Source organism: Pleurodeles waltl, chromosome 1_1 (assembly GCF_031143425.1).
Source record: "Pleurodeles waltl isolate 20211129_DDA chromosome 1_1, aPleWal1.hap1.20221129, whole genome shotgun sequence".
NCBI lineage: Eukaryota > Metazoa > Chordata > Amphibia > Caudata > Salamandridae > Pleurodeles > Pleurodeles waltl.
This window is the reverse complement of record NC_090436.1, coordinates 480514097-480540748: the sequence shown is the minus strand read 5'-3', so window position 1 is coordinate 480540748 and position 26652 is coordinate 480514097.

Sequence of the window (26652 nt, the reverse complement as noted above, 5' to 3'; positions counted from 1 at the left end):
GTTTGACCGTTACCATTGGAATTGTCTATACGTTAGTTCTGGACTCGTTCATGTTTCAAAAACACTTGCAAGCAATAGCACAATGGTGTCCAAAGCATATGTGTGTAATGTAGCAGTTTAGGAAACTTAAAGAAATCCATATCTACATTTATTTTTGTCCTAAATGCCTTCATGCAAATGGACACCTACACAAAAAGTCACAGTAATCCATATTCAAAATGTGTCCATACAGTTATATCTAATTATTTACCCTAAATTACCATATCAGATACATAAACATTACACATTTTTGGAACTAGATAAAACTAACATAATGTAGTGATTGCACTACACAACACATGAGTGAACAAGAAGTGTGCATGCAATGTCACTTCTAAACTTAAAACATGTCAGATATATGTATAAATGTCACATTTCCTCTTGTCTAGTACATTTATCGTAAGTCATCAGATTTGATTAAACTCATGTTTTTTCATATCTAATGCATATAATGCATATGTGTTTTGTAATAAATAAATAAATAGCTTTATTCAGTCATTGAGGCCATCAAAGCATAAAAAAATACTATAATAACAAAATATAAAAACAAACAATGAGGAGATAAGATTGACCTAAAATCTCGATATACATATACGTGGTTTAAAACGTAACAATAAAAATACATCCTTTTTCTTCATACCTGCTAAATCCTAAAAAATATTAACATGGAATAAAAGATGTATTTCAATGAGTGATGTCGTATACGCCAAGCTGACGCAAGGAACTTGCTGACAGCGTGGATAACATTTATGGAAGTGTCACTCTTTAAAATCCTGATAGCTGTAAAACATTGTCTCAGGCCCAGGTTCTGGCAAGTTGCACTGATCCATTTTGCTCTGGAAGTTGTATAAGCAGGGCAAAAGAACATAAAGGTGGTCATTACAACCCTAGCGGACGGTGTTAAAGCGGCGGTAAGACCGCAAACAGGCCGGCGGAAAAAAAAGGGAATCATGACCGGAAACCGCCAACATAGACAGGCACTTTAACACTCTGACCGCCACGGCGGTACAGACAAGCAGCGCGGCGGTCACCGCCAACAGACAGTTGGTAGACAATGTACCGCCCACAGTATCACAACCCGCCAATCTGCCACTGTATTCACCGTGGATAAAAACACGGCGGAAACAGCTTTTGCAGTGGGAAAACGCTCACCTTCTACACATCCCATGAGGAAGGAGGACACCATGGAGCCGGAATTACAAATCCTACCTGCCCTTGTCTTCCTGCTCATTTACGAACACCAGCAACGGTGCGGCGAAGACAACGGTGAGTACTGCACCTATGACATAGGGGAGGGGGGAGGCAAAAGTCACGGACACACACACGCAACAACCCCACCCCGACCCTCACCCACTACAACACACACAGCAATGCATTTCCAAACATCATAGAAACAACCCCCAAACCCCCCGGAAGAATGCAAAGACAAAAGGAAATGAGTACAACCATTGTAATGTATCAAAATACAGTTACCAAAGCTCTTATACATTCTGAGAAGTAGTGCAGGTATGCACATATCAATGTCCGTGCACCACTGGGCCAAAAATGCATGGGCGAGGCCCACATTAGATACCGTCCACAAACTGAGAGAACACTGCTGGGGCTTCAGCTGGAAATACAACAGGCACCTCAGGGGGAAGGGAAGGGGGTGGGCACCTCAGCCGGATGACAGTACCACGCCAGATCCATGACAGGGCTCCTTGCCCACTGTTCCAACCAGGGGAGTGCAAAGCCACAGTCTCTCAAGTCTCTACAGTGGTTGGTTTGCCCACTGTTCCATCCTGGGGAGTGCAAAGCCACAGTCTCTCAAGTCTCTACAGTGGTTGGTTTGCCCACTGTTCCATCCTGGGGAGTGCAAAGCCACAGTCTCTCAAGTCTCTACAGTGGTTGGTTTGCCCACTGTTCCATCCTGGGGAGTGCAAAGCCACAGTCTCTCAAGTCTCTACAGTGGGTGGTTTGCCCACTGTTCCATCCTGGGGAGTGCAAAGCCACAGTCTCTCAAGTGGATGACAGTCTCCACTGGTTCTGGAGGTGGACTGGTGCCCAGAGTGCTTCATCCTGTTAAGGACAGACGGAGTGGATGCATGTCTCCACTGGTTCTGGAGGGGGAATGGTGCCCACACTGCATCAGGCTCCCCGTGACGCTTCCTGTTCCGTCACTGTCCCAGCTGTACATGGGATAACGATGCTTGATGTGGCGGTGTTTCATTCTTCAGCGGTGCTCTGCCCTGTTCAGCGGTGCTTTGCCATGATCAGCGGTCTTCACCATGGCGGTGAGTTCCTTGTTCAGCGGTGCTTTGCCATGGCGGTCTCTGACCTGTTTAGCGGTCCTCTGCCCTGTTCAGCGGTGCTTTGCCATGGCGCTCTCTGACCTGTTCAGCGGTCCTCTGCCCTGTTCAGCGATGCTTTGCCATGGCGGTCTCTGACCTGTGCATTGGTGTGTGGCATGACGGTCCCTCATTGCCCAGCGGGGCTGTGGCTGCCTGGGCCCTTTGGGCACTGACTCCGGTGGTGGTCTCCTGACCAGTGACGATACTCCTGCCCTCCTGGGCACTGACTCCGGCGGTGGTCTCCTGACCAGTGACGACGGTGCTGGCGGTGGTGTCCCGTCCGCCGGGGAGGATGGCGCACTCCTCCGCCGAGATGCTCTTACCAGACTGCGCAGACTTCTTCAGGCACTTCACAACCTTTGGAGGAGTCACAGCTGACTCTGCAATCCCCCTGGGACCCTTGTGAGCAGTTTTTCCGCCAGGAGTCTTCACCCTGTCCCGTCGGGCACTTTCCAACTTGAGATGCTTTACAGGGGGTGGACTGGCAGTGCTTTGGCTCTGTGTCACACTGCCTGCCCTGGTGGCCGGTGCACTCCACACACCTTGAACACGCACCACTGGTACTGGAGTCTTTTTGGCTGAGGCGCTACTATGTGGCTTATGAATTGGAGGGGTGGGAGTGGGAACAAAGTGGTCAACATTGCTGAGGGAGAGTTTCTGACGAACACTGGGATGGGTAGCTGGAGGGGGTCTGGGAGTGGAGGAGGAGGAAGTGGTTGTAGGAGGTGTCACTTTAGGAGTTTTGGGCGCAGGTGCAGGTACTGGAGGCTGTCGTGAGGGGGATGGATGTTGGGTGTGTGGGTGCCCGTGTTTGTGTACTTTGGGAGGGGGCGTCACAGACACACTGGGAGAAGACACAGGGGACGTGTAAATGGTAGTGGGGGTGGTGAGTGCAGGTGAATGGGGTGTGGTGTTGGGTGTTCTGGTGCGAGTCCTAGTGCCTGTAGATGTACTGCATGCAGGTGAGAGTGTAGACGAGACTGGGAGGGAGGAGGGAGATGACGAGGAGGGGGACACAGTGTAGGCAGTGGATGTTGCAGTGTCTGTATGTGTGTGATGCTTGTGTGAGTGCCTGTGGGATGTGTGGTGCCTATGTTTGCCTGAGCTACTTTTGTGTGTTGAGGTGTATGCATGCTTGTCTGATGGTGTGCTTGGGATAGGCTGGGGTACAGGGGTTTGGGTCTGGGTGTAGGAAGTTGGAGGGGGGAGGCTAGACACAGGGGCAATGACTGCCATCAGTGCTGAGGCCAGAGATTGCAGGGTTTGATGAAGGGTAGCCTGACCAGAATGAATGCCCTCCAGGAATGCATTACCGTGTTGCAACTCCCTTTCTATACCCTGGATGGCATTCACAATGGTAGACTGCCCAACAGTGAGTGACCTGAGGAGATCAATGGCCTCCTCACTGAGGGCAGCAGAGGTGCCTGGGGCAGGGGCTGAGGTGCCTGGGGCGAAGGTGATGCCCACCCTCCTGGGTGAGTGGGCACGGGGCGAATGCTGAGGGGCTGCTGGGAGGGCGGTGCTGGTAGGGGAGGTGGCGTCTGTACCTGTAGAAGTGGGGGGCACAGATGGTGCCGCCACCACAAGGGAGCTCCCATTGGCGGACAAGTCCGTGTCGCTGTTTGGTTATCCGGTGCCCGACGTGAAGCTCCCCTCGCCCTCCGTCCCACTGGTGCATTCTGAGTCCGTGGTGTGGCCCTCCATGACCATGTGGGATGCAGCTCCCTTGTGCTCTGGTGCCACGGTACCTCTGCCTGATGATGCTGATGCACGAAAGAACAGGGAGAGCACAGAAAGGGGGGGGACGACAGAAGAAAAAGAGGTTGAGTGCATGGCTTACCGCTACCGTTGGCGGACAATACAGACACAGCAGCCCCCTGCACTACGCCGCGCTCTAGGCCTCTACAGCTGCAATTCCTGGGATCTGGCCTACATCGCTATGGTGGACATCTGCACACATGGATGCCACATGGGCATGTATACCTGTACTTGGCACTCTACTGAGGTGGGGTGGAGTGGCACATGGCATGCATTACGGAGGGGCCTAGCCTACAGAGGTCGCCCTGGCCTAGGGGAACCCACAGCCCTCCTCCCCCACCCAGACCCCTCAACTGCGCGCAAAGTCCCCAGAATGAGGGTGTACTCACCCCCTTGTGTCTGCTGTGATGCCCTCAAGCGCCCATCCAACTCCGGGTAGGCCACCGCCAGGATCCGGAACATCAGGGGGGTCATGGTGCGACGGGCACCCCTCCCACGTTGGGAGGCCATCCCCAGCTGAGCCTCCGCCGTCTTCTTGCTCCAGCGGCGAATGTACTCCCATCTTTTACGGCAGTGGGTGCCCCGTCTCTGGTGGACCCCCAGGGTCCGTACGTCCTTGGCGATGGCACGCCAAATGTCCTTCTTCTGGTGGGCGCTGACCTACATGACATGCACAGTGGAAGAAGAGAAGTCATTACCAACTGCGCCGTCAAAGTGAGTGGCCCACATCCCTGCCCTTGCCATGTGGCACATGCATTCACACTCATTCATGTTCCCTGAACTCTGCCCCCTTCCCTCTTACAACCAGCCCTCTCCACAAAGGCATAGCCCATACAACGTACTCCCTGGGTACTTACCTGTTGGTCTGGAGGACCGTAGAGTAGCGTGTACTGGGGGAGGACCCCGTCTACTAGCTTCTCCAACTCCTGAGCAGTGAAGGCAGGGGCCCTTTCCCCAGACGCAGCAGCCATTGTCTCTTCCAGACCGAGGTCACAGCAGCACTTGCAGTATAGGTCCTCTCCTGTCGAAGATCAGGTATCGAGTGATTCAACAGATAGAAAATGGCTGTCACGTCCGCGGCGGTGACTGCCGCGGCGGTGCGTATCATCACCGCCGGCGCAATTCATCATTGGCTCCTGGGACCCATAGGGTCCAATGTTAACCAATGCAGCATTGCGCCGCGGTCTACGACCGCCTACAGCGACGGTGTACAACGCCAGCGCAGTTACCTCACACCCCATTGTCCCAGTTTAGAGGTCAGGCAGCCGCCATTTCAGGGGCCCACATGGCTTCATTTACTACTGCGTCACACATACCTAGGCCTACACTCGACACACATACAGGTGGATTCTTGTCTTTGGTGTTGGGTTCTGTGTATCTGTGTGTACATACCTGGGATTTTGTTGAGTCTGTGGTCGCTGTTGTCCTTCCTAGGCACCGTCAGCTGGGACATTTGAGAAGATGGCGGAATCCTCCGGTGTACCGACCGCTGGTGGACCTGTTGACAATGGAAGAGCGACATTTGATCATCACCTACAGGTTTGACCGTGCCACTATCCAGGAACTATGTACCCAGTTGGAGCCAGACCTGATGTCAGCAATCCGCCATCCCACAGGAATCCCCCCAGAGGTGCAGGTGCTGTCAGTACTCCATTTCCTTGCAAGTGGGTCATTTCAGACTACAGTGGCCATGGCATCAGGGATGTCCCAGCCTATGTTTTCCAACGTGTTGTCCAGAGTGTTGTCTGCACTGCTGAAACACGTAAGGAGCTACATCGTTTTCCCTCAGGTGGAGGATTTGGCTACTGTTAAAGGTGACTTCTATGCCCTTGGACATATCCCCAACATCATAAGTGCTAGTGATGGGATCCATGTAGCTTTGGTCCCCCTCCACAGGAGTGAACAGGTGTACAGGAACAGGAAGAGTTATCATGCGATGAATGTACAGATGGTCTGTTTGGCAGACCAGTACATCTCTCAGGTAAATGCTATGTTCCCTGGCTCAGTGCATGACGCCGACATCCTGCGGAATAGCAGCATCCCTTATATGATGGGTCAACTCCAGAGGCACTGTGTGTGGCTATTAAGGGACTCTGGTTACCCCAACCTGTCCTGGCTATTGACCCCAGTGAGGAATCCCAGGACCAGGGCAAAGGAATGCTACAATGAGGCCCATGGGCGGACTAGGAGGGTGATCGAACATACCTTTGGCCTCCTGAAGGCCAGGTTCAGGTGCCTCCATATGACAGGTGGTTCCCTATTCTACTCACCGAAGAAGGTGTGCCAGATCATCATCGCCTGCTTGATGCTTCACAATCTTGCTTTGCGACGCCGGGTGCCTTTTCTGCAGGAGGATGGTCCAGATGACGGTTTTGTGGCAGCTGTGGAGCCTGTGGAGCCTGTGGACAGTGATGAGGAGGACGCTGAAGCAGAAGTAATAGACAAAAGGGAGTCAGTCATCCAGCAATATTTCCAGTGAACAGATTTTTGTTTACCATTACATTCACTTTCACACTTCTACCACTATCCTGTCTGTCATTTCATAGCAGTATTTGGTCACTGAGTTGTACCTTTCCATTACGGTTTCACAGGTGTGGTTACCAACGTGTGTCATCTGCTTGCATACTTCTAGGACTTGTGTTGTGTGACATAGGCATGTTGGCTTTACAATTGGAAACGCATTTTGACACTGTCATTGATTATACAAATTTACCAAATCACAGATTGACTCCAGATTTTTTTGTGGTTCAAGGGTGTTTATTTAAGTGCCCAAATATGGAGGGGGGTAGCAACATGGTGATGGGGGACGGTGGAGGAATGTCCATGGCAGAGTCCAGTCTATTAGTCTCACAGGTGCATTGCCCATATGGGCATAGGAATTGGAGCTGGGCCAGTTTCAGTAAGGACAGGGTAACAAAGTGGGACAGTGGGAGGACAATCAGGGTGGTCTCATTTCCTGGCGGGGGTCTTGCCATCTTGCTCTGTCCTGTTCCTGGTTCTCAGGGACCACTTGCGTGGTGGTTGTCCGTCTGCAGGGGGTGGGGTGCTGGTGTGGTGGTCCTGTGGTGGGGCGTCCTGTCCACTAGCGCCGGCGGAGGTGGTGGGCAGTTCATCGTCCTGGCTAGTGTCAGGGGCCCCTTGGAGTTCCACGGTGTCCCTCATGGTCTTTTGTATGTCCTTCAGCACCCCTACGATGGTGCCCAGGGCAGAGCTGATGGTTCTGAGCTCCTCCCTGGACCCCAAATACTGCTCCTCCTGCAGGCGCTGGGTCTCCTGAAACTTGTCCAGGACCGTCGCCATCGTGTCGTGGAGTGGTGGTATGCTCCCATGATGGAGGAGAGGGCCTCGTGGAGAGTGGGTTCCCTTGGCCTGTCCGCCCCCTGTCGCACAGCAGCCCTCCCAGTTCCCCTGTGTTCCTGTGCCTCCGTCCCCTGGACCGTGTGCCCACTACCACTGCCCCCAGGTCCCTGTTGTTGTTGGGGTGGTGGGTTATCCTGGGTTCCCTGTAGTGGTGGACACACCGCTGATTGACGTGTCCTGGGGACGGAGGTATGGGCCCGCTGGGTGGGTGCTGTGCTGGTGTTCCCAGAGGGTGGAAAGTCAGTGTTGGGCTGTGCCTGTGCAAGGGGAACCGACTGTCCCGAGGCCCAAGATGGTCCGAGCTGGTCATCAGGATCCAGTAGGGCAGAGCTGCTGTCGTCACTGTGGGCCTCTTCTGTGGGTGGAGTGGAGTTGTCTGGACCCTCCGGTGTGGTGACGTTCCTTAGTGGTCCTGCAGGGATATAAGAGCATGATTATTGCATGTGTGTGTAATGGTGTGCAATGCGTGGGTGTTTGTGTACCCCAGTGCAACATTCCTGTGTGTGGGTTTGTTTGATGTTGGTTAGGGGATTGTTCTGGGTATGTGCAGTGAGCAGGCTTTGGTGAGGGGTGACCATGCTTAGTTGTGTCATGCAGGGCTTGGTGTTGGGATGAGTGGATTGTGTTATTAGGACATTACTGAGGAGTGTGAGTGTTAGGGGAGGGGGTGAGGGTGGGGGTGTGTGATAGCATGCAGGTAGGGTGGGGGATATGATAGTTAAGATTTGACTTACCAGTGTCCATTCCTCCACTGACTCCTCCGAGGCCCTCTGGATGCATGATGGTCAAGACTTGCTCCTCCCATGTTGCCAGTTGTGGGGGAGGAGGTGGGGGTCCGCCGCCAGTCTGCTGTACCGCAATGTTGTGCCTGGAGAACACTGAACGCACCTTCCCCTGTAGGTCGTTCCACCTCTTCCTGATGTCCTCCCGATTTCTTGGATGCTGTCCCACAGCATTGACCCTGTCGACTATTCTTTGCCATAGCTCCATCTTCCTGGCTATGGATGTGTGCTGCACCTGTGAGCCAAATAGCTGTGGCTCTACCAGTAGGATTTCCTCCACCATGACCCTGAGCTCCTCCTCGGTAAACCGGGGATGTCTTTGCCGTGACATGGGGTGGTATGGGTGATGTGTGGGGTGGTGTAAGTGTTGATGTGTGTGTTGATGTGTAGTGGTGTGTGGTGTTTTGTGCGTGTAATGTTGTATGGGTGATGGTGTTGTGTGCCTCTGTGTGGTGGGGTTCTCTGTTGCTGTGCTCTCTGTCTATCTGGCCTTCTTTCTGTATTTTTGGTCGTAGGGGTTTGTGGGTGATGTGGGTGTGTGTTTTATATAGTGTTGGGTGTGTGGGAGTGGTGTTTGTATGTGTATCAGGTGTCTGTATTTCGAATTGTCCAATGTGGCAGTGTTTTGGAGATGTGTGTGTATTTTGAGCGCAGCGGTGTGTTCCACCAATGGAATACCGCGGTTGAAAGACCGCCGCGTGGATTCATGTGTCGTGATAGTGTGGGCGTATTTCTGTTGGCGTGACGGTGGAGAGTTTGTTTTCGCCAGTTTAACACTGACCTTTGGTGTGGCGGAGTTGTGTGGGTGTCTGTATATCGGCAGATCCCGAGATGTGGGTCATAATAGCTGTAGCAGAATTCCGCGGCCGCGGCGGTGTTTTGGCGGTCTTCTGCACGGCGGTAAGCGGCTTTTACCGCCAATGTTGTAATGAGGGCCAAAATGTTCAATAGTTTCTGTGCAAACAAGGCAAGCTGCGCAAAGATCTGTAAATTAAGACCCGTCCAATTCTTAGAGATAACAACAGGAGGCTTCCAAAACGGAAGCGTGCGTAAAGACCCTTCCCCAGCAGGTCAGGAATCAGGTCAAGATATTGTTCAAACTGGGGGTACCACTTGAAGTCGATGAACAGATTGGTCAATCTACCATAGGATGTGCAACGGACCAGGTCATTCTTTATATGGGACCAATATACTGTCTTTAGGAGGGTCTTGTCAGCTCTCTCCAAGTTATGTGGCTCTTCCCAAAACCTTCTTAGACCCAGAACAGAGAACCAATTAGATACATGCATGACCCAGGGTATGGTAGCTGCTCCTGGCCTCCTTAGAATATCCAGTACTGAATCTCTGTATACAATAAGTTCCGGAACAGTCCAAATCCTTACCCAATATAACAAGGGTCTTAGGGCTAACAAATTGGTTATACGATTAAAGCCTAGGTCCAAAAACACAGGGATCAGAGGAGTACTCTGGGGGCACGCAAGTAGGGCCCTGGCAAAGTTGTTTTCTCCTACTGCCAATCTTTTGCTTTCAGAGTATCCCCATAGTTCGGCACCATAGGTGGCTGCACCCTGCGCCTTTGCCAGATAGATTTTGATAGCTGGAGATACGGCTTTGGAGACAGAATTCTTATAGAAGCGCAGGATAGCAGCCACTCTATGCTGAAGGAGCCCCACGCTTTTACCGATTTGCTCCTCCCAATGCAAGTTATTTGAAAGCCTCACGCCTAAGTAGTCTATGGTCTTTACTTTACTTAATAGGGCCCCGTCCAAATTGATGGTGCATCTTCGGCTACTGCCAGGGAAAAACACCATCAATTTTGTTTTATTAACGTTCAGTTCCAAGCCATAGTCATCACAGAAGGACTTGAATCTATCCACAAGGGTTTGGAGGCCCATAGGAGTCTTGGAGATAAGAAGAGAATCGTCAGCAAACAACAGTATTGGAATCTTCTGCTTGTTTAGTGTGGGGGCGTCATTGGTGCATGAAAACAAGATTTGTACCACTTTATTGATGAATAGCATAAATAGTGTGGGAGCCAAGATGCAACCCTGGTGAACTCCCCTCTGTATAGGGATCTTATCAGTCAATTCTCCTTGGTCGCCCCACCTCACTTGTGCATATGTGTCATCATATAGGCGTTGTAACAGTAAAACTAGATAGTTGGGGACGCCCATCTGGAGTAATGCTTCCCAAAGCTTTTCTCTGCAAACCAAATCAAAGGCAGATCTGAGGTCTACGAAAACAACAAAAAGAGGTTGTTTTGCGAGGACCACATATTTCCAATACAGGAGGGTCACTCTAAGAACCTGATCTATTGTGCTCGTTTTGGAACGGAAGCCTGCTTGCAGCATGGAAAGGGCCTGATGTTCTTGGACCCAGCTTGCTAACCTCTCTAGCAGTTGTTTGGCAAAACTTTTCTGCATGTTATCAATCAGACTAATGGGTCTGTAATTTGCGGGAGAATTTGCAATACCCTTTTAAAAAAAAGGAATTATCTCAGCACCCTTCCAAGTGCTTGGAATTGAGCCACCAGCAGCGATTCTATTTGAAATCAAATTAATATACCAGGACCAAATAGTAATTTCAGATTTATATAGGTCACCTGGTATTTTATCGGGCCCCGGTGCTTTTCCTGATTTTAGTGAATTGATTGAAATTGTAGTTTCCTCTAAGGAGAAGACGAGTGGTTAAGAGCAGTCACCCCGATTGCCCAACTGGGGGGTAGTTAAATTGTGTGCTGGGAAATGTCCAACTAATGGATTATTGGGGGCAGCATAGAGATGGGTAAAATGATCTACCCACATCTCAGGTTGAATATGATTCCTTATGCGCCTCCTGCCCCCTCCTTGCCCTCTGGACAGTAGATCCCAGAACATCATATTGTTATTGTTTTCCGAGGCAAGAATCAAACCCTGCCAAATCGAATCTTCCCATAAAGTTTTTGCCAGTGTTTGAGCCTTCTGATATGATTGCCTGGCTGATTGAATCTCTACAAGGGAGCCTGACTTAATGGCACCGTTTAATTCAGATTTGGCCCTACTGCAATCCTCATTATACAATCCTCTGTCACCCTTGGGAAGGACATCACCCCCTTTGGCTCTAGTCTTTTTATAATACAAACCCTGCAGTCCCTTAAGCATTCCTTGGTGAATGTCTAGGATAGGGATGTTATCAGTTTCGTGTTCCTCATAAATTGCCAACTCATCTACGAACAATTTGTTAATCCCAGCCACCGAGTGAGAACTAGACAAAACCTTTGGCCATTAGACCTTAGTGTAATTATTATTCAGCAATGGAGAGGGAACCTCTGTACGTTGTAAATTAGAGGTTCCCCATCCATAGATAATAACAAGGGGTTATGATCACTTTCACATTGAGGTTCCACTTTCATGTCCTTTAATAGAGGCCATAGCCTAATATCAAGTAAAAAATAATCTATTGCACTTGTGGACGTCCCTCATTTAAAAGTAGGTGCCAGATTTAGTACTGAGGGTGTGCATCCATTGCAAGCCCTGAGACGATACTTTAAGCATAACATAGCTAACTGGAGGGCTACACGAGAGCGAGTACACAGATAGTTGTTCGTTAACAGTGGGATTCCCCACATTTCGTCTTCCTCGTCTGTTAAGCCAATAATCATATCGGAGGGTTCAAAGGCACAGTTAAAAACACTGGCTAATATTAAATAAAATGGGGATTTAGGGAGTCAAGAAATTCTGTCAACTGTAACAGAGTTTGAGACTCAATCCCTCTAGGAGCAGATCTCGCATATATATTAATAATAATTTTAAATTCCCGATGCAAGGTAAATTGAACTCCCATTAGATCCAAAGAGTCTACTTTTAACCAACAATGTTCACATTGCAAGTCCTTGTTAATAAGCATTAATAAGCCCCCTTTAAGACGGCCTTGACCCTTTTCCGACGGCTGGGCAGGAATATTATATGAATAAAAACAATCAATAAAAATTTGCTCATCAGCCCAGGTCTCTTGAAACAAGTAAATGTGAAAATTATTAATAAAGGTAGCCCACTCCAAGTCCCCCTGCTTCTTGCGGAGACCAGCTACATTCCATGTTAAAATTAAAAGCTCGGGATTGAGTAAATCGTTGTCATTATTGGGGCTAGGACCCTATGCATATGTGTTCATTATTAACACTTTACATCTTTAAATAAAAACACCAGCATTTACAAGTATGAAAAATAAAAAATGCTTAATTTTTGCGTAAGTGTCCCCTATCATGATGGATGCTTGCACCAAAATTAATATGTCCATTACAAATCACTAATGTATTCACTATACAAATATGTCAAAACTAAATCCTGTGTTCGTCACTGTCATAAATTAAAATAATTTTATGTTACTCACATTTTCATTAATAACATTGTCATCTATCAATTACTATTAAATAAAAAATAAGGTCAGGTCAGAGTTTGTGAAAATAAATGATATTTTTTTCAAAATAATGTGATACTCCTTTCTTAAATAATACTGTGTTTTAAAAAGAAAAAGAAAAGTTAAGAAAATAAAATGAGACCCAGTTTGGACTTTATGCCCAGAACCTGCCTCCTAATGTTGTTGCCAAGGACAACCTCCTCAGTAAGGGGCATCTAGTCGGCAGAGCGGGCCGACTAGATTCAATAATCTTTCTTGGGAGGGGTGAGTTTCAGTTTCACAGGGGTCAGGGACAGTAAACACTAAAAGTGGAGAAGAATGGGTAGAAGTGGTGTGAGAGGATGGGGTTTTGGAGGTAGAGGGAGCTGGAGTAGGTGTTGTGTGTGTGCCTGTCTGTTGTGCAGGTGCACATGAGTCTGGTGTATGTGGTGTATGTTTGGGTGTGTGTGTCTTTGATAGTGTGTGGTGTTCAGGTGAGTGTGTGTGCTTGTGTTTGGTGACTGTTGGTGTGAGTGTGCTTTTCTGTGAGTGTGTCAGTGGGAGGAGTGTTCTCTTGAGTTGGCAGGTATGATTTTAAAGCATGGGTCTGGTGTATGTTTGGATGTGTGTAGTTTTGTAGGTGTTGTGTATTGAGGTGATTATGAGTGTGTCCATCTGGTGGGTGTTGTTTTGCATGCAGCGGAGTGTGTGTGCCTGTGACTGCCTGTTTTTGGATGAGTGTGGTTAAGAGGGGGATGTTGCAGTTGTGATGCTGTGGATGTGCTGGTGGTTGTGGGTGGGGTTTGTGGTAATGGTGGCAGTGCATGTGTCTGTGGTTGTAGGTGTTGTGTTTGTGGGTATGGTGGTTATTGTTGTTGGTTTGGTTGTGGTGCTTGTGGGTGTGGTGGCTGCGGGTGTTGTGGTTGGAGCATGGTGGTGGTGGTTGTTGTGGTATCTGTGGGTGTAGTGGCAGTAGTGTGTGTGGATGGTGTGTTTCTGTTCATGTGTGGATGTACTTCTTTTGTCTGCTGAAGTGGCTGTATGCAAGGAGGTGAGTGTGCTTTGGATTGGGGTGGGAGGTGGGATTTTTGGATGAGGAAGGTTCAGAAGTAGAGGCACAAGGTTGGGCCGGATGGGGGACTGCTGTCAGTGCAGAGGCTATCTTTGCAACTGATCTCTGAATGCCAAACATTGAACTCAATGGCATCCAGGAATGCAGCCATCTGTTTTGTTTGGCAACTAAGCCCCTAGATGCCATTCACAATCTCTGTCTTGCTTACAGAGATGCTGATTAAGAAGCCAAAAGCCGCTTCACTGAGTGCAGCTAGGGGACAGGGGTGGTGGGGGGTGCCTGTGGCAAAGGAGATCACAGCTCTTTTAGGATGGTAGATTTGGCCAACTGGGGGAGGGGGTAAGAGGCAGTGTAGAGATGGGAATCTGGGTGGTGGACAAGGATGTAGATGGAACAGGTCCTGTCATGTCCACCACCACTACCAACTGGTCTTCTATAAAGGCCTCTGAAGAAGATGTAGAGTTAGTAACCTTTGTGCCAGTCCCCTCACTCTCCATGCCACTGTGGCCATTGATGTCTGATGTTTGTCCACCCAACACACAGTGGACAGCTGCTTTCCTACCTTCGTGGCCAATGCCTCCTTTGCCTGCTACTGCAGATGCTGAAAAGACACATAAAACACTTGTATCATATCTGCACAAATCAAAATGGTCACAAAGTTATCTAGCAAAACATTTCCTAATTTCAAATTTTCCCCTGTTTATAGGCTATAAAACATAGGTATACTTTACCATTACCCCATGCATGTAGGGAACATATTAGGGACCCATTTGCTCACAGTTTATGAAATTACCATGATTATTCCCATTTCATTTCATTTTAGATCATTTCATTTAAAGAGTTCAAATTCCTCATGTAATGCTTAACACCTCTGAATGGTACAGATCAGTTGCTTTGAATAGTGAACTCATGTCACTAAAAAGATTTGTTGAAAAAAGTTTGTAACAAGTACATTGTTCATCTGCAAAAGCCCCTGTCAATAACTTCTGTGCTCCAACATTGATTCATCATCTGGACGTAACAAAGGACAGAAAAATGTTGTTTGGGGTATATGTAACTCTGTTACTAATGTGTACATGTTGGACCTGGCCCTTTTTGCAGGGTTGTCCCCAGACTTTTTGCCTCCTTCCTCCTATTTTTTCTGATCAGTTTTTGTTGACTTCAGGATTCTGGGCACTTTACCACTGCTAACCAGTGCTAAAGTGCGTATGCTCTTTGTCTAAATTGTGCTGGTGATTTGATTTTCCATGATTGGTACATCAGATTTACCAGTAAGTCCATAGTAAAGTGCACTAGAGGTGCCCAGGGCCTGTAAATCAAATGCAACTAGTGGGTCTGCAGCACTTATTGTGCCACCCACATGAGTAGCTCTGTAAAGATGGCCCAGACCTGCCACTACAGTGTCTGTGTGGGCAGTTTTTGTAGGAGGCTGGACTGGCTTGTAGTGAGTACCAAGGGGTACTTGCACCTTGCACCAGGCCCAGTTATCCCTTATTAGTGTATAGGGTGTCTAGCAGCTTAGGCTGATAGATAATGGTAGCTTAGCAGAGCAGCTTAGGCTGAACTAGGAGACGTGTGAAGCTACTACAGTACCACTTAGTGTCATATGCACAATATCATAAGAAAACACAATACACAGTTATACTAAAAATAAAGGTACTTTATTTTTATGACAATATGCCAAAGTATCTTAGAGTGTACCCTCAGTGAGAGGATAGGAAATATACACAAGATATATATACACAATAGCAAAAATATGCAGTATAGTCTTAGAAAACAGTGCAAACAATGTGTAGTTACAATAGGATGCAATGGGGAAACATAGGGATAGGGGCAACACAAACCATATACTCCAAAAGTGGAATGCGAACCACGAATGGACCCCAAACCTATGTGACCTTGTAGAGGGTCGCTGGGACTATTAGAAAATAGTGAGAGTTAGAAAAATAACCCTCCCCAAGACCCTGAAAAGTGAGTGCAAAGTGCACTAAAGTTCCCCTAAGGACAAAATAGTTGTGTTAGAGGGAAAATGCAAGGAAAACACAAATCAGCAATGCAACAACGATGGATTCCTGACTGAGGGTACCTGTGGAACAAGGGGACCAAGTCCAAAAGTCACAAGCAACTCGGAGATGGGCAGATGCCCAAGAAATGCCAGCGGTTGGTGCAAAGAAGCTCTTACTAGGCTGAAGAACTGTGAATACTGCAGGAACGACAAGGGCTAGAGACTTTCCCTTTGGAGGATGGATCCCCCACGCCTTGGAGAGTCGTGCAAAAGTGTTTTCCCGCCGGATGGATGCCAACAAGCCTTGCTACACGCAAATCGTGCGTTTGGCGTTTTTGGACGCTGCTGGGGCCCAGGAGGGACCAGGAGGTCGCAAATTGGACCTGCAGAGAGAGGGGACGTCGAGGAAGACAAAGAGCCCTCACTGAAGCAGGTAGCACCCGGAGAAGTGCCAGAAACAGGCACTATGAGGATGCGTGAAACGGTGCTCGCCGAAGTTGCACAAAGGAGTCCCACGTCGCCGGAGACCAACTTAAAAAGTCGTGCAATGCAGGTTAGAGTGCCGTGGACCCAGGCTTGGCTGTGCACGAAGGATTTCCGCCGGAAGTGCACAGGGGCCGGAGTAGCTTGCAAAGTCGCGGTTCCCAGCAATGCAGCCCAGCGAGGTGAGGCAAGGACTTACCTCCACCAAACTTGGGCTGAAGAGTCACTGGACTGTGGGGGTCACTTGGACGGTGTCGCTGGATTCGAGGGACCTCGCTCGTTGTGCTGAGAGGAGACCCAAGGGACCGGTAATGCAGCTTTTTGGTGCCTGCGGTTGCAGGGGGAAGATTCCGTCGACCCACGGGAGATTTCTTCGGAGCTTCTGGTGCAGAGAGGAGGCAGGCTACCCCCACAGCATGCACAAGCAGGAAAACAGTCGAGAAGGCGGCAGGATCAGCGTTACAGAGTTGCAGTAGTCGTCTTTGCTACTATGTTGCAGGTTTGCAGGCTTCCAGCGCGGTCAGCGGTCGTTTCCTTATCAGAAGGTGAAGAGAGAGATGCAGAGGAACTCGGCTGAGCTCATGCATTCGTTATCTAAAGTTTCCCCAGAGAGAGAGACCCTAAATAGCCAGAAAAGAGGGTTTGGCTACCTAGGAGAGAGGAAAGGCTACTAACACCTGAAGGAGCCTATCAGCAGGAGTCTCTGACGTCACCTGGTGGCACTGGCCACTCAGAGCAGTCCAGTGTGCCAGCAGCACCTCTGTTTCCAAGATGGCAGAGGTCTGGAGCACACTGGAGGAGCTCTGGACACCTCCCAGGGGAGGTGCAGGTCAGGGGAGTGGTCACTCCCCTTTCCTTTGTCCAGTTTCGCGCCAGAGCAGGGGCTAAGGGGTCCCTGAACCGGTGTAGACTGGCTTATGCAGAATTGGGCACATCTGTGCCCAACAAAGCATTTCCAGAGGCTGGGGGAGGCTACTCCTCCCCTGCCTTCACACCATTTTCCAAAGGGAGAGGGTGTCACACCCTCTCTCAGAGGAAGTTCTTTGTTCTGCCATCCTGGGCCAGGCCTGGCTGGACCCCAGGAGGGCAGCTGCCTGTCTGAGGGGTTGGCAGCAGCAGCAGCTGCAGTGAAACCCCAGGAAGGGCAGTCTGGCAGTACCAGGGTCTGTGCTACAGACCACTGGGATCATGGAATTGTACCAACAATGCCAGGATGGCATAGAGGGGGCAATTCCATGATCATAGACATGTTACATGGCCATATTCGGAGTTACCATGGTGAAGCTACATATAGGTAGTGACCTATATGTAGTGCACGCGTGTAATGGTGTCCCCGCACTCACAAAGTTCAGTGAATTGGCTCTGAACAATGTGGGGGCACCTTGGCTAGTGCCAGGGTGCCCTCACACTAAGTATCTTTGCACCTAACCTTTACCAGGTAAAGGTTAGACATATAGGTGACTTATAAGTTACTTAAGTGCAGTGTAAAATGGCTGTGAAATAACGTGGACGTTATTTCACTCAGGCTGCAGTGGCAGGCCTGTGTAAGAATTGTCAGAGCTCCCTATGGGTGGCAAAAGAAATCCTGCAGCCCATAGGGATCTCCTGGAACCCCAATACCCTGGGTACCTCAGTACCATATACTAGGGAATTATAAGGGTGTTCCAGTAAGCCAATGTGAATTGGTAAAAATGGTCACTAGCCTGTTAGTGACAATTTGAAAGTAATGAGAGAGCATAACCACTGAGGTTCTGGTTAGCAGAGCCTCAGTGAGACAGTTAGGCACCACACAGGGAACATATACATGCACACCTATGAGCACTGGGGCCCTGTGTGACAGGGTCCCAGTGACACATACATATAGGCCACAAACCTATGAGCACTGGGGTCCTGACCAGCAGGATCCCAGTGACACATAACAAACACACTGAAAACATGGTGTTTTCACTATGAGCACTGGGGCCTAGCCATCAGGATCCCAGTGAGACAGTGAAAACAGTGACAAACATCCTGACATACACTCACAAACAGGCCAAAAGTGGGGGTAACAAGGCTAGAAAGAGGCTACCTTCTCACAGTTTTCAACTGCCAATTTGACCTGCCAAGTGTACCCACTTGTTAGGCCCAACCCTTTCCTTTTTGTACATGCCAGACACTCCAAAGGGAGGCCCTAGGTAGCCACATGGGCAGAATGCACTGTATGTTAAAGACAGGACATGTAAGGATGTGTTTTACATGTCCTGAGAGTGAAATACTTCCAAATTCAGTTTTCACTATTGCAAGGCCTATTTCTCCCATAAGTTAACATGGGGGCTACCTTTAAACATCCTTTAAGTGCAGTTTCCCATTGGGGGCAGACAGTGATGTGGAGTTTGGGGTCTCTGAACTCGCAAATTAGAAATACATATTTTTGTAAAGATGATTTTTACATTGTCAGTTTTAAAATTCCACTTTTAGAAAGTAGGCATTTTCTTGCTTAACCATTCTGTGCCTCTGCCTCCTGTGGAATGCATGTCTGGGTCAGACCGACAGTTGGGCTGTTTGTGAATTCCCTCTAGACAGTGACACAAAGGGAGCTGGGGTGTAACCTGTGTATCCTGATGAGTCACGAAGGCTAGAGTGGGGAGGGAGACGCTGACACCAATACCTGAAAGGGCTGTGCCTCTCCTTACACAATGCAGTCTCCTACCCCCTTGTGTGTGTCTGTGGCAAGATCTGGGCAAAGCAAGAGCTTGTGAACAACAGAGACCTTCCTTTGAAGTTTGCCTACTTCAAAGGCAGAAAGGAGTATAAGTAGTGGTCACAAAACCCCAGAATTTTAGATTACTTTTTGATCAAGAGGAACCTCTGCCAAGGAGAGTAGCTGAAGAGCTGGAGGAGGAGTACAGCCCCTTTGCCTGTGAGTGTTCTTTGCTGGGTTGGCTTGAAGTTGCTGCTTCTTCCTTTGAGAGGACAAAGACTGGACTTTGCTGTGTTTTCCTGCTTGTAAAGTGTCTCCAAGGGTTGGACTGAGCTTGCCCCCTGTTCTGAAGTCTCAGGGCCATCAAAGACTTCCTCTGCCAGCACCTCTAGCTGAGACTCCTACCCTGCCAAATGGTGCCCAGTCCAGTGCCTGGTCCATTGAAAGGAGAAGCTGGTGGAACCAAGACCAAAATAGAAGCACAGGAGCCATGCAGGAGAAAAATCGACACAGCACCTGCTTTGCGGCTGAGAAATTGATGCTAAAATCACCCACACAGCACAGCTCTTCACCACCGTGCTCCAGAATGTCGTAAAACCACAGTGAACCTGTGAGGACCCGAGGCTGCCCGTCCGGAAATTGACGCATCACTCTTCTGTGGGAGAGAAAATATGACGCATCACCTACCCGACTGGAGAAGAAATGACACACAGGCTCTATTGCGAGTAAGGAATCCACGCATCGCTGACTTTTCTGATGCACGCTCACTCGTGCAGCTTTATTTTTTACACAAATCAGGTACTTTGTGTAAAAACAACACATCCATTGACTTCTATGGATTAAGACTCTTTTTAATTTAAAAAGTCATAACTTTGCTTGTGTATGTTGGATCTTTGTCGTTTTGGTCCTATTTGATTAAGATAAATATTGGCTATTGTTAGAAACTGGTGTTGTGTACTTTTGTGGTGTTTTCACTGTATTATTGTGTGTGTTGATACAAATACTTTACATATTGCCTTTGAGATAAACCTGACTGCTTGTACCAAGCTACAAACAGGGTAGGCAGGGGTTGTCTTACGAGTGTAACTCCCTTACCTGGACTAGAGTGAGGGTCCCTGCTTGGACATTCCTTAGAGTACACATCTTGCCTGCTAAAATTAATAAAGTTTGCCTACAATTTTGTTTGTTGAAAGAGACTGGCTTACATGCACATTTACAAAGGAGCAAGACTTAATGCCGATCTCCTACTGTCAACCTGAACCAACTTGAATCTTGCATGTGAGAACATATTTTTCAAATCTTTTTGCTAAGAAATGTTGCTATTATACTCATGTTTCTAGTCATTTTGTACCAGATGCTCAATATTGTTTCCAATTCACCAATGGGAAGTCAGAAACATCCACTGTATCCCAAGTGCATTGTATGCAGTGTCACCTGTAATATGACCAACGTTACCTCCTCACATTTGTGATGGAGCATCACACCCGACAGAATCGTCAATTGGGGAATATTTGGTACAAATGTTCCTCATAACATAGACACAATTCAGATACCTCTTATTTCTTATGCGGGCATGTGTCTGCCTAAAACAGTTCTTGGTTTGTGATAAGGAATCTTATGGCAATCTTTAAGACAAATCAACACACAAAACACATCATCATATACCTTGTGCAAAATTCACACCTTCCATAATTCCACATTCTCTTGTGCGTTGGGTGTGTGTCAACCTTTATGGTGATGCCATGAATCATTTCTGTAATAGCTGTAAAATAGTTAACTAACAGTAAAAACACAAAAACCAATCTTACACCCCTTGATGCTGCTGTTTGGGCTCTCAACTGCCCATTGTTAGACTTGACATCCTTGCGTGGTGTCCCCTAACATTTTGCCTACTTGGTTGTTGATGTGTGCTGGACTCTGTTTTTGGTACTCTGGGCACCTTACCACTGCTGACCCATGCTAAAGTGCAAGTGCTCCTCTGTAAAGTGTATGCGTAATTGGCTTTTCCTGATTGGAATATTTGATTTACTAGTAAAGTACACTAGAGGTGCGTAGGGCCTGTAAAGCAAATGCTAATAGTGGGCCTGCAGCACTGGTTGTGCCACTCACATTAGTAGCCCTGTAAACATGGCTTAGACCTGCCACTGCAGTGTCTTTGTGTGCAGTTTTAAACTGCTAATTTGACTTGTCAAGTGTACCCATTTGCCAGGCCTAAACCTTCCCTTTTTATTCATGTAAGACACCCCTAAGTTATACCCTAAGTAGCCCCATGGGCAGGGTGCAGTATATGTTAAAGGTGGGACATGTACTGATGTGTTTTACATGCCCTAACAGTGAAATACTGCCAACTTCAGGTTTCACTCTTGCAAGGCCTGTCTCTCTCATAGGTTAACATAGGGGCTGTCTTTACATATTATTAAAGCGCAGATTCCTTTTAGGAGCAGATAGAAATGTGGAGTTTAGGGATTGTGGCATGCCATCGCCAAGGACATGCAGACCCTTGGGGTCTATAGCAGGTGCAACACCCACTGTAGGAAGAGGTGGAAGGACATGAAACTCTGGGCCCGGAAGACCGAGGAGGCCCAGCTGTGGATTGCCTCCCAACGAGGGAGGGGTGCCCATCGGAACCTAACTCCCTAATGGCCTGCATACTGGCGGTGGCCTACCTAGAGCTGGATGGGCACTTAAGGGCATAACAGCAGCCACAAGGGGGTGAGTAGAGTGTGCGTTACAACTATGATTGGTTGGTGGCATGGGAACCTGGTGGTGGGTGTCAGTTAGTGGGTGCCCCTTAATGCCAGCTCAGAGAAATTGTCGTGATCCAGCTCAAAGAAATCGGCGTGATCCAGCTCAAGGGTAATGGTTGTATTGCTAGTTGGCAGTGTTTTGCTCTCATCTTGCTGTGGTACCTAGCAAATGTAATGCCAGTGTGATGCATAGTGCTAAATCCTGATCCCTGTTTGTCGGTAATGCGTATGCCATATGTGGTGCTGGTGCTGTAATTGACCCAGTGCTCCCTTTCTCTCAATCCCCCTTTTTTCTTCTGTCATCGTCCGAGGCTGCAGGGGATGGGCAGGAGCCTCCCTCTACCAGCAAGAGCAGCAGCACCAACACCACCACCACTGAGCTGCCGTCCGAGGCTGCAGGGGATGGGCAGGAGCCTCCCCCCACCAGCAGCGGCTCCACCACCACCACTGAGCAGCTGTCACCGTCAGCAAATGGTATGTAGTCCTGCCTCCATGGGCTGCTGTGCGCCCTGCCCCCTGCAAATCCAGTGGGTATGACAACCACCTGAGAGACTGTGACCTTGCACTCCCCAGGATCAAGAGCACAGGGCACAATGCCCCCTCCATAACCAGTGGGTATGACTCCCACCAACCCCAGCCTCCCCAGGATCAAGAGCACGGGGCACGAGGCCCCCTCCAGAACCAGTGGGTAAGACACCCACCAACCCTAGCCTCCCCAGAATCAAGAGCACAGGACACAATGCTCCCTCCAGAACCAGTGGGCAAGACACCCACCAACCTCAGCCTCCCAGGATCAAGAGCACAGGGCACAATGCCCCCTCCAGAACCAGTGGGCAAGTCACCCACTTGAGAGACTGTGGCCTTGCATTCCCCAGGACCAAGCACAGGGCATGTTGCCCCCTCCAGAGCATGTGGGCAAGTCACCCACTTGAGAGACTGTGGCCTTGCACTCCCCAGGATCAAGCACTGGGCATGTTGCCCCCTCCAGAACCAGTGGGCAAGTCACCCACTTGAGAGACTGTGGCATTGCACTCCCCAGGACCAAGCACATGACATGTTGCCCCCTCCAGAGTATGTGGGCAAGTCACCCACTTGAGAGACTGTGGCCTTGCACTCCCCAGGATCAAGCACAGGGCATGTTGCCCCCTCCAGAGCATGTGGGCAAGTCACCCACTTGAGAGACTGTGGTCTTCCACTCCCCAGGATCAAGCACAGGGCATGTTGCCCCCTCCAGAGCATGTGGACAAGTCACCCACTTGAGAGACTGTGACCTTGCACTCCCCAGGATCAAGCACAGGGCATGTTGCCCCCTCCAGAGCATGTGGGCAAGTCACCCACTTGAGAGACAATGGACTTGCACTCCCCAGGACAAAGCAATGGGCATGTTGCCCCCTCCAGAGCATGTGGGCATGTCACCCACTTGAGAGACTGTGGCCTTCCACTCCCCAGGATCAAGCACAGGGCATGTTGCCCCCTCCAGAGCATGTGGACAAGTCACCCACTTGAGAGACTGTGACCTTGCACTCCCCAGGATCAAGCACAGGGCATGTTGCCCCCTCCAGAGCATGTGGGCAAGTCACCCACTTGAGAGACAATGGACTTGCACTCCCCAGGACAAAGCAATGGGCATATTGCCCCCTCCAGAGCATGTGGGCAAGTCACCCACTTGAGAGACTGTGGCCTTGCACTCCCCAGGATCAAGCACAGGGCATTTTTCCCCCTCCAGAGCATGTGGGCAAGCACCCACTTGAGAGACTGTGGCCTTGAACTCCCCAGGAACAAGCACAGGGCATGTTGCCCCCTCCAGAGCCAGTGGTCTTGTTCCATCTGCGGGTGAGGTGCCCCCCATCTCCCGTCCCCCTGAGGTGCCTGCCTATTTCCAAACTGATGCCCCTGCAGTGTTCTCTCCGTGTTGAAGCTGGTGCCATGTGTAGCCTTGGATTTTGGCCGGTGGCCATGTGGACAATGTACATTGTGGACTGGACTGTTTCCCTTATTATGTACATATGTATATATCGATTCTCTTGCCGAACCTATTTATCTTGATGTGTTGCTCTCATTCCATTCACTTTTTCTAAAACGTTTTGTCCTTGCATTATTCATCCGAGGTACGGGGTAAACAATGTTTTAGTAATGCAGTTGATTGTATGTATGGTGTTGGGGGTGTGTGTGTGTTATGCATGTGTGTGTCACTGTCGTTTTCTTCCCCATCTCCCTTGTGTGCTAGGCGGCTGTACTCACCGTCGTTGTCTTCGCCGTCATTGGTGTTCGTAGTGGAGCAGCACATAGAAGACCATGGGGAAGACATGCAGCTCGGGCTCCATGGTGGTGTGGTTTTTCCCTGAGTCTCCAATGGTGTAGGAGGCTGGCATGGTTTGTAGTGGGTACCTTGGGTACTTACACCTTATACCAGGTCCAGTTATCCCTTATTAGTGAAGTAATGGTGTTCTTGCAGCTTAGGCTGATAGAGGTAGCTATAGCAAAGCAGCTTAGGCTGAACTAGGAAACATGCAAAGCTCCTGCAATACCACTTATAGTTACAAAGTACTTATACACAAGAAAACACAATACTCAGTGTTCCCAAAAATAAAGGTAGTTTATTTGGGTGGCACAGTACCAAAAATATCTTAGAGGCAATACTCCTTCTGGAGGTAAGTATTATACACAAAATATACACTAGATTCCAAAATAAGGCAAGTAATTAGACATAGGCCCTCATTACAACATTGGTTATAAAAGCCTCTTACCACTGGTCAGAAGACCAACAACACACCCCCGCGGCCGCAGAAATCCGCCACAGCTATTATGACCCACATCTCGGAATCCGCCGAAATTCAGACACCCACACAAGTCCGCCACCCCAAAGGTCAGTGATAAACTGGCGAAAACAAAACCTCCACCGTCACGCCAACAGAAACACACCCATGCTATCACGACCCACGAATCCATGCAGCGGTCTTTCAACCGCGGTATTCCATTGGCGGTGCACACCGCCGCGCTCAAAATACACACACATCTCCAAAACACTGCTACATTGGACAATTCAAATTACACACACCTGATACACATACAAACACCACTCCCACACACCCAACACAATATAAAACACACACCCACATCACCCACAAACCCCTCAGATCAAAAATTATTGACGAAGGCCAGAGAGAGAGCACAGAATAGACAACCCCACCACACAGAGGCACACAACACCATCACCCACACAACATCCACGCACAAAACACCACACACCACTACACATCACCACACTCATCACCACATACACCACCCCACACATCACCTACACCACCCCATGGCACGCTAAATACACCCCAGGTTCTCCGAGGAGGAGCTCAGGGTCATGGTGGAGGAAATCGTACGGGTATAGCCACAGCTATTTGGAGCACAGGTGCAGCACACCTCCATAGCTAGGAAGATGGAGCTATGGCGAAGAATAGTCGACAGGGTCAACACAGTGGGACAGCACCCAAGAAATCGGGATGACATCAGGAAGAGGTGGAACGACCTACGGGGGAAGGTGCATTCTGTGGTCTCCAGGCACAACATCGCGGTACAGCGGACTGGCTGCGGACCCCCACCTCTTCCCCCACAACTAACAACATGGGAGGAGCAGGTCTTGACCATTATGCATCCTGATGGCCTCGGAGGATTCGGTGGAGGAATGGACACTGGTAAGTCAAATCTTAACTATCATATCCCCCACCCTATCTGCATGCTATCACACACCCCCACTCTCACCCCCTCCCCTATCACTCCAACTCCTCACTAATGTGCTAATAACACAAACCACACATCCCAACACCAAGCCCTGCATGACACAGCAAAGCATGGACACCCCTCACTAAATCATGCCCATGGCACATACCCATAACACCCCCCAACCATCATCATACAAGCCCCCACACAGGAATGCTGGCACTGGGGTACACGCTCACCCACCCATGGCACACCATGACACACACACATGCAATAATCATACTTTTACACCCCTGAAGGACCACTACCTAACGTCACCAGACAGGAGGGTCCAGACATCTCTACCCCACCCACAGAAGAGGCCCACAGTGATGACAGCAGCTCTGGCCAACTGGATCCAGATGACCAGCCCGGACCATCGTGGGCCTCGGGACAGTCGGTTCCCCTCACACAGGCACACCCCAACACAGACCTTCCCCCTCTGGAAACACCAGCACAGCACCCACCCAGCGGGCTCATACCTCCGTCGCCAGGACACGTCAATCAGCTGTGTGTCCACCACTACAGGGAACCCAGGATAACCCACCACCCCAACAACAACAGGGACCTGGGGACAGTGGTAGTGGGCACACGGCCCAGGGGACAGAGGCACAGGAACACAGGGGAACTGGGAGGGCTGCCATGCGACAGGGGGCGGACAGGCCAAGGGAACCCACTCTCCACGAGGCCCTCTCCTCCATCATGGGAGCATACCACCACTCCTAGGAGACGATGGCAACAGTCCTGGCCAAGTTTCAGGAGACCCAGTGCCTGCAGGAGGAACAGTATTTGGGCTTCAGGGAGGAACTCAGAACCATCAGCTCCACCCTGGGCACCATCGTAGGGGTGCTGAAGGACATACAGAACACCATGAGGGACACCGTGGCACTCCAAGGGGCCCCTGACACTAGCATGGACGATGAACTGCCCACCACCTCCGCCGGCGCTAGTGGACAGGACGCCCCGCCACAGGACCACCACACCAGCACCCCACCCCCTGCAGACGGAGAACCACCCCGCAAGCGATCCCTGAGATCTAGGAACAGGACAGAGCACGATGGCAAGAACCCCGCCAAGAAATGAGACCACCCTGATTGTCATCCCACTGTCCCACTTTATAACCCTGTCCATATTGGAACTGCCCCAGCTCCACTTCCTATGCCCATATGGGCAATGCACCTGTGAGTGTAATAGACTGGACTCTGCCATGGACATTCCTACACCATCACCCCTCACCATTTTACCACCCCCTCCAATATTTAGCACTTC